The sequence below is a fragment of the Pseudorasbora parva genome, chromosome 8 (genome assembly GCF_024679245.1).
Source record: "Pseudorasbora parva isolate DD20220531a chromosome 8, ASM2467924v1, whole genome shotgun sequence".
NCBI lineage: Eukaryota > Metazoa > Chordata > Actinopteri > Cypriniformes > Gobionidae > Pseudorasbora > Pseudorasbora parva.
In genome coordinates this window covers 39,451,767-39,460,127 of record NC_090179.1, presented here as the reverse complement: position 1 = coordinate 39,460,127, position 8,361 = coordinate 39,451,767, and the positions used below count along the sequence as shown (strand labels likewise).

The 8,361-nt window shown below is 36.5% G+C and overlaps 1 long non-coding RNA gene across 1 annotated transcript; it reads left to right on the top strand.

The window, feature by feature from the left end:
- LOC137085305 (uncharacterized) lies at positions 1–7,163 on the top strand. Its single transcript, XR_010906955.1, has 3 exons — positions 1–113; positions 4,356–4,442; positions 7,051–7,163. It is a non-coding gene; the product is annotated as an uncharacterized lncRNA (long non-coding RNA).
- Positions 7,164–8,361: the final 1,198 nt, after the last annotated feature.

Genomic DNA, 8,361 nt, shown 5'->3' with positions numbered 1-8,361 from the left:
GTGATCAACAAAAGTGTATGATACTTCCACGTTTTGTTCATCAAGATAATTATCACACATGAACACAACTTTTATGATTTCTAAATATAGTCACTAGATGTACGAAGCTAAAGGTAAGTAAAGTAATGTAAAGTAAGTAAAGGTACTACCACGGTCGCTCGAATTTAATGTCACCATCAATGAAGCTTTTGACAACTCTTTCAGTTTTTAACGTTTCCCTAGAAAGTTTGAGTTAGAATTGCTTATAAGAGCACAAAAAGGCTATAAATGTGGACTGAAGTTACCTGCTCGGCGTGATGACGTTTAATCTCCCCTCTGCAGTCAGTCATGTTGTTAGCAACCCTCCTTCTAGACTTTTACAAAGCCTTTGACTCAATTGAGCATGAATTTATATTTCTTTCACTTAATTTTTTTTGCTTTGGCGATATATTCTGCAATGTTGTCAAGGCTTTGTATTCCAATGCAAATAGCTCTATCAAAAAGAAAAATGGCACTACACCTAGATTTTGGCTTAAACGTGGTATCCGTCAAGGATGCCCAATCAGCCCTTATCTTTTTTTTACTTTGTACGCAAATTCTTGCCTCGTATATATCTAACAGTGCCTTGAAAGGTATAAACATAGCAGGCAGAGGCTGATGATATTACCATTTTTTTGAAAAACGCCAGTCATTTGCCTATTGCCCTGCAAGTTATTAATGATTTCTCTAAAGCCTCTGGCTTGACTTTGAATGTAAACAAATGTCAATTGTTACCTGTAAAAAATTGTAATTATCACAGCATTTGTAATATATCCGTCCAAAATGAAGTAACCTATTTAGGCTTAGTTATCTGTAAAGATCAAAATAACAGAATTGCCTTAAATTTTCCCCCAATTATTAAAAAAACACAAACAAAACTGAATCAGTGGTTGCAAAAAGACTTGACTGTAAGAGGAAGAGTTTTGCTCTCAAAAGCGGAGGGCCTATCGCGATTGACTTATGCAGCCCTCTCTCTTCATGTGGATAATAAGACCGTAAGGATATTGACCGAATGCTGTTTAACTTTCTCTGGAAGAACAGAACACATTACATCAGGAAGAGTGTAATCATGAATGATTATGAACATGGTGGACTTGTATTAGAAATGTATTAGACTTCACTACTCTAAATAATACCTTTAAAATTAAGTGGGCCAGAAACTTCCTAAAAAATCCTGTGTCAATTTGGAACTTTATTCCTCATTACATTTTTTCTAAGTTTGGTGGTTTAAACTTTATTTTGTGCTGCAACTACAATGCAGACAAACTTCCTGAAAAAGTCTCATTATTTCACAAACAAGTTCTATTAGCTTGGTCCCTTATATACAAACACAATTTTTCACCCCACAAATATATACTATGGAATAATAGAGATGTATTATATAAAAATAAATCTATTTTCTTCTCTAATTGGGTTGAGAAACAGATTGTTTTTGTGATCCAGTTATTTAATAGGAATGGACAGCTTATGTCCTATTCAGAATTTTTAAATGCATATCAATTTCCAACTACTCCAAAAGAATATGCTATAATATTTGATGCTATACCAACAGGTGTCATTATGCTATTCAAAAGTGCTCAACTAAACTCACCATCTGTTTCTCTCTCTAATGCTATAGATACAGAAATCGGGAAAATCTGTTTGACACACTGTAAAAACAGTAATTGGAATATTCATACTTTGTTTCAAAGAGATTGCAGATCTGTTCCACATGTTGTTTCCTATTGGAATAACTTTGTAAATGATATCAATTGGAAAAGAGTATGGACAATTCCCAATAAGTTTCTAATAACAAACAAGATAAAAGAAATATCTTTTAAAATTATCCATAAATACTATCCTGTAAACCATTACATGACCAAATTCAAAAGGGACATTGATATAAACTGCTCATTTTGTGGAAGCCACCCAGAGACCGTGCAACACCTTTTCTGGATCTGTTCTTACTCCACAAAGTTTTGGAAGGACTTCAACAGATTTGTTATTGAACAGCTTCACAAGAACTTCTCATTAAAATGGGAAAATATTGTATTTTGTTTTTTCAGAAGGCAAAGCAAAAAGGATGTGTATTTTGTTATAAACCTGTTAATTATTTTGGCAAAATTTTACTTGCACAAATGTAAATATAGTAACCAAAAACTTGCCTTTAAACATTTTTATAATGATACTCTGTCCTATATAAAACTTATAAGTGCTTCAATTAACAAAAAGGCTATTAAAACAATAGCTATTTGTACTACATACAAATTGTTTGAATGTAAATAATGTATGTATATACGGTACCCCCTGGCATATTGTATTTTTTCTTGTTCTGTGTACAGTTTGTATACTTGAACTTTTGTACAATAAAAAAAATTAAAAAAAAATGTTGTTAGCAACCGCCATTTTCAAGACACATAACAGCTTCAAAAAATGTGAGTGGGTGAAGTAATACCTATGAGTAATACTAGGGGCATCACTAGGCCTATTTTAGGAAGGCTTTTGCCCCCTTAATTTCCACCCATCCCCCACAAAAATTTGCCATTAGCTCCGTCATATGTACACTAAAATCATGATTGCCTCATTCCCCTTTAAAGGTGCGCTATGTAGTATTTTTGCAGTACTATCCAAAAATGAAAACCTCTAGGCCAGTGTTATATATTTTGTTCAGTTGAGTACTTACAATATCCCAGATGTTTCCAACTATTTGAGAATTGTGAGAAAATTGCTATTTTAACTAAGGATCGATCCCGGGACGTTTCAGCATAGCGTTTGAGCGAGTCGCCTGTCGATTGCTTCATATCTGCGTTACCCTCGGTTTTATTCTGCAGAAGCGCTTTTCTCTTAGCAGTGTGAACATATCACAGCAGCGCCGAGCGAACGCACAGAGTAACGTCATAACATCATTTTAAACACACTTAAATGTATCTAATATGATAAACAGCTGCTTACCTTTAATCATGACCAGAAAAAGCGGAAGTGCGCGTGCCCGGCGACTGTGTCCCGTCCCTTCATAATAAAAGTCCCGGTACTCGCGAGCCGTGTGTTTGTATAACAATCGCTCCAGCGGCCGTGCTCAGCTCCATAACACTCGGTCCTGCTCTGCTTTACACTACAGTAACGTTAATAACCGCATCCATGAACATGATTTCTGCCCGAGTCCTATTTTCCACCGGCTGTGAGGTGAAGACTACATTTCCCAAGATACTGCGCTTTGTTTAGAGTAGGCGCCCTCCAGTGGACGGAAAGTTGCATAGTGCACCTTTAAAACTCATATTGAAGTGAACTGATGGTGGCTAATGCCTGTATTTAATCAGAGGACAATGTGTGTGCATTTATTTATAAATTGTTATGGCATATGTGTTGTTAATTGTCATAAATGCAGATTACATAATATGGGAGGAATTCAAGACAGTTTCCCATTCTCTGTAAAATCTCGGCTTATTTTTTCTTTTTGTATTGAGACTTTGTGACCTTTTACAGAAATAACATTTCTTAAATTTGTTATTAATTTTTATAATAAATCCTATAAAACTATAAAAGGAAATGAAAAAGGCATGTGAGCTAATGGATGGTTCTCTGCAGCCATCTACTGGTTATAGTGGTAATTTCATGTCATTTCCATGTTAAAAATGTGTTTGTTTTTCACCAGGTGACAGAATTCTTCCACTTAAAGGTTTAGTTTACCCAAAAAAGAAAATTCTGTTATTAATATACTTACCCTAATATTGTTCGACACCCTTAAGACAAATTAAGATATTTTTGTTGAAATCCGATGGCTCAGAAAGGCCTCCGTGTTGTCATTTTATCTCTCAAGACCCATAAAGGCACTAAAGACGTCGTTACAAAGCCCATCTCACTACAGCGGCTCTACAATCATTTTATGAAGAGGCGAGAATAGTTTTTGTGTGCAAAAATAAATAAATAACGACTTATATATTGATGGACCGATTTCAGAACAAAGCTTCGATTCATGATTCGGATCGCATATCAAACCGCCAAACTTCTGAAATCACGTGACATTGGCGATCTGAATCATGAATCAATACGCTGATTCATAACCGTTCGAAACATTGTTTTGAAAACTGAAAATAGAACAAAATAAAGCTAATCAATAAATACTATAATATGATTACTGCCACAAACACTGACCAAAAATGAATGGAATGGACCAAACATGGGAATGATTGCTGATTCAAAGCCAAAGGAAATGCCAATCGAGGCTATCAACAGCTGTGCACTTTTATTCAACAGAGTGAAAAAGTTGACATGATAAATGCATTCAAGAGACACCAACCTTCCGTGCTTCACTAATTCACACCAAATCACTTCATCATGCTCCTTTTGTGATGTTACAGACCCAGACAGTGTCTCCGAGGGCTTGAATCCAAAAAGCTGTGGACACAGCCTGACTAATAAAACAGAACATCCCACACAGCACAAAGGTGAGCACGCACAGGACTGCGGGGAAATAAACCGCACCACAACTTGCAATTAGTGCCGTTAACAAAGCCTTAATTCACTCCCTTCACAGATACAGCGTGTAAAGCTGTCAAGATATTGCACGCATAAAGAGGTTTATTCGGCTTATCAGACTAAAACATATTCTTACGCAACAAATCAATGTTCTAGAAACACAAAGCATGTCTCCGCCGTTTCTCCAAGTCAACATATAACACATCTTTGTAAATTAAAATGCTATTTCAATTTTTGAATCAGCCCCAAACATTCCTTCCTCTTGATTTTATCGTGCAAAAAACACAATGGTGCTTATGTAGAGAGGGAAAGAGAGAGAGAGAGAGAAAGTGAGGTTTCAGACTCAAACTGATGACCTTAAACAACTTTCCTCATGTCTGACATCAGACCGAAGCCACTCCCTTCTGCATAAGATCACTCATTTCTCTATGGCACAAGGCTGTGATTCTTATTGAACCATAAATACGATTCATTGCTTATAAAGTCTGCCACACACATGCTTGGCTGTTGTGAAGACAGCCACACACATTTTACCTAGCTGGTATTCTGGACTGAGATCGCAACAATAGATACAACCGAGGAAAAGCATTACAGCTGCGGTCTGGAAGCATTTAGCCAGCAGTTAGTTTTATGTTGGCAATGTGTCATCCAAGACAATGCAGAGGCTCCCATCAGTTCTGTGTGCGGTTGTGTTTACTTGGGCAACATATACATTCAGCAATCAGCTGTACTGCCAGAAGATTACAGAAATTACCATGTTTCTTCCAAAAGGAGACTTCTCTACAGGCATCAGATGCCTGTGTTTCTAAATAAACCCTCTTTTACTCTTGCATGGGTCAGGTGGGCCTCAGACCGTCTCCGTTAATCAAGGACATGAACATTTGATTGGGAACTCAAATGACCTTTTGCCTTTAATTTCTCTTATCACACTTGACTTGTGTATGACAGACCTTGCTAACTATAAACCTGAATATCACGGCATCTGCATCTCTTTCAGATCACAGACGGGCCAATGACATATAAGAGAGTCTGCCATAAACAAAAGAGAAATGTTTCAATGTAATGACTTAAAATGTCATGTGGTGTAACCATTAAAACCATTTAAAAGTCCTGCATATTCACCTTACACCTTAAATACAAAACCATTTCAAAACTATTATAAATATATGTTTCGGAGGAGTCAAACTACATGATGTTTTCCCTCCTGAACAAACCTTGCCTTGTCATTAATAGTCAAATGATATAAATATTTGAAGAGATTTTAAGATATATTTTCCAGAGTGTTGGTTGCACCACATGACTTTTATTTGGTTGACAAAAGTTTTTCAAATATATAGTTGTTGTTGTTTTTTTATGATACATTAAAAAAAATTAATAATAGTAAAAACAAATTTTACTCAATAATATAATAATTATCATTAAAAAATAATGTAATAATTATGCCCACGCAATATGATTTTCTCTTTTAATCATTTAATTCGTTATTACAAAAAAGTTTTTAAAATATATACAGTTTATTTTTTTAAATAATATATTTTAAAATGTTTTAAAATAAGAGTTAAAATTATTTTTTCTAAATAATATAATAATAATAACAAAATTGTAATAATTACAGTATGCCTGTGCAATAAGAGTTTCTTTTTAATAATTGAATTCTCTTAAGTAATTAATTTTTCTTTGTTAATTCTTACAAACGTTTTTAAAACAAACACAGTGTATTTTTTAAATAATACATTTTAAATATATTTATAGGCAATGGATGGCAATGGGAAATTGCATTGCAACCAACAAAGTCTCTAGTCTCTAAGCTAGCAACTATGGTTTTGGGAAACGCACCCCAGTTCTGCACATAAAAAAAAAAAATGGGTGGCTACAGAACAGACTTTTGTCTCGCTAAGGAAGATAAAGAATAAGATAGAACGATAAAGAAAGTAGAGAAAAAAAATTGAGGCGGGTGTGGTCTAGCCACCCAACCGTCTCCTAAATGATCTGCCTCAACTATTTTCCATTTCGGAGGCATTTTATAATCTCCAGATTTCTTTTAATAAGAATGATGCTGTGAGTCCTGCTTATTGCCTTTTTCAGTGCAGGCTGTTCCTCGAAACTGCCGCCAGACTTCCCATTTATAGGCACGGAGACTAGTGACTTTAAGAAGGAACGAGAGAAAGAATGGACATCGGGACGGAGTGAGGAGGGAGGTCGGACTGTGTCGTGGGAACCGTGAGCCGGGTCTGGATTGCTAAACTTTACCCTCCAGAGAATTCACAACTGCTTTCAATTTGAGATGGGGGTCACTCAAATTACAGTCCCCCTTCCGCCAAGACCCCCCTCCTCAGGCCCGGCCCTCTCCGCGCTCTAGAGAGCCAAAGCCATGACATCATCATCATCATCATCATCATCATCATCATCATCATCGCCAGTGCACTCTTTCTTCTTCTCCTGTGTCATTTATCATAACCCTGTCTTTCCAGATTGTTACACGTCTTTTCACTCTCGTTCTCTCTATCTCGTCTCTGTTTTGAGTCAGATGTGATTTGTGTTGGTCTTCTGGTGTTTTTCATTGTGGTCTGTTGTCAGGCACTAAAGACGTGGTGACAGGCCTGAGAGGTGCAGAGGGCTGCAGTGGTGGATGAACTGAAGGGGATTCTGGGATTCATAAATGTAAACATCTCCTCTGAGCAACACATCAGAATTGTATGTATGTGGCACAAACAAAAGATCTGTGTTTAAAACTGTTCTTGTCGATTGTGTTCTATATCATGAGCGATCGGGTACACTGTAGGTACACTGCAACCTACTTTTGCAGTAGAATCGACTTGGATGTTTAAGTTATTTCAACTTAAATTATGTTAAACTGACTTTAAAAAATGAGTTACATCTTGTATAACTTATAAAAACAAGTTTAACATTTCTTAACTTATTTTGATGAGTTAAAACAATGTAAAAACATATGTTGTCATAACTTATTGAACATATAATTTTTTACATTGTAGAATTTGGCTGAAAACTTCTCAATCTCTTGGTAACTCTTTTACTCTCTAACTATTTTATGTTTTGGCAAATTGCGTGCTAATTTGTATGATCTGTTTAGGCCCCAGTGACATCTTTAGGGGTTTGGTTGGGGGTGGACCTTTTACGCTTATTTTGCTTAAATTGTACTTTTAATTCATGGATTGTATATTGCAAAAGTTCATATGAAATTGCCACCTCATAAAAAATGTGAGACCTGTCATGTCTGTAAACTGAGAAAAGAAGGTCTGACTACCTAGCCTGACGTGGTCATACTCAATTCCAGTCAGAATATGAGTCTGAAACTGCTCCATTGGGCTGTGATTATGGGGCGTGTTTCAGCCGAACCAGGAAAGACCTCAATTGGACAGACCAACAACCAATCAGAGCAACGAAGCGACGCATTGTCAAATGTCAACAGAGCTAAACTGCACTGTGTTGCCAAGTCCGCGTTTTTTCCCAGCGGGTTGTTTTCTATTATCCGGGGGTTGAAGCGATTATTATGTGATATAGACCCATGAGTGTGAATGAGTACTTACCCAACATGATCATAATTTTTGAGAGAAATTGTGAAGGTGAATGCAGATACAAACAAGCTCTCCGTTTAGGATTCGAACAAATATAATCCAAGCCCCTTTGATGACGTGCATGATTACGTTACTGTTGATCATCTGTCCGTCATCGTCTAAAGCCCACCCTGATGATTTCATTGGTCCGAACAGTTTCTGTTCGGAGATAATTACTCCTCTATGGAGCGAGGCCAGACCGAACTGCCCGACCATAAAAATGTTGTGGGCCGGGCTAAGTTCAGCTGGCATCCAGGCTATCGTCTACCAGTGTTTGGGAAAGTTACTTTGAAAAGTAATGCATTACAATATT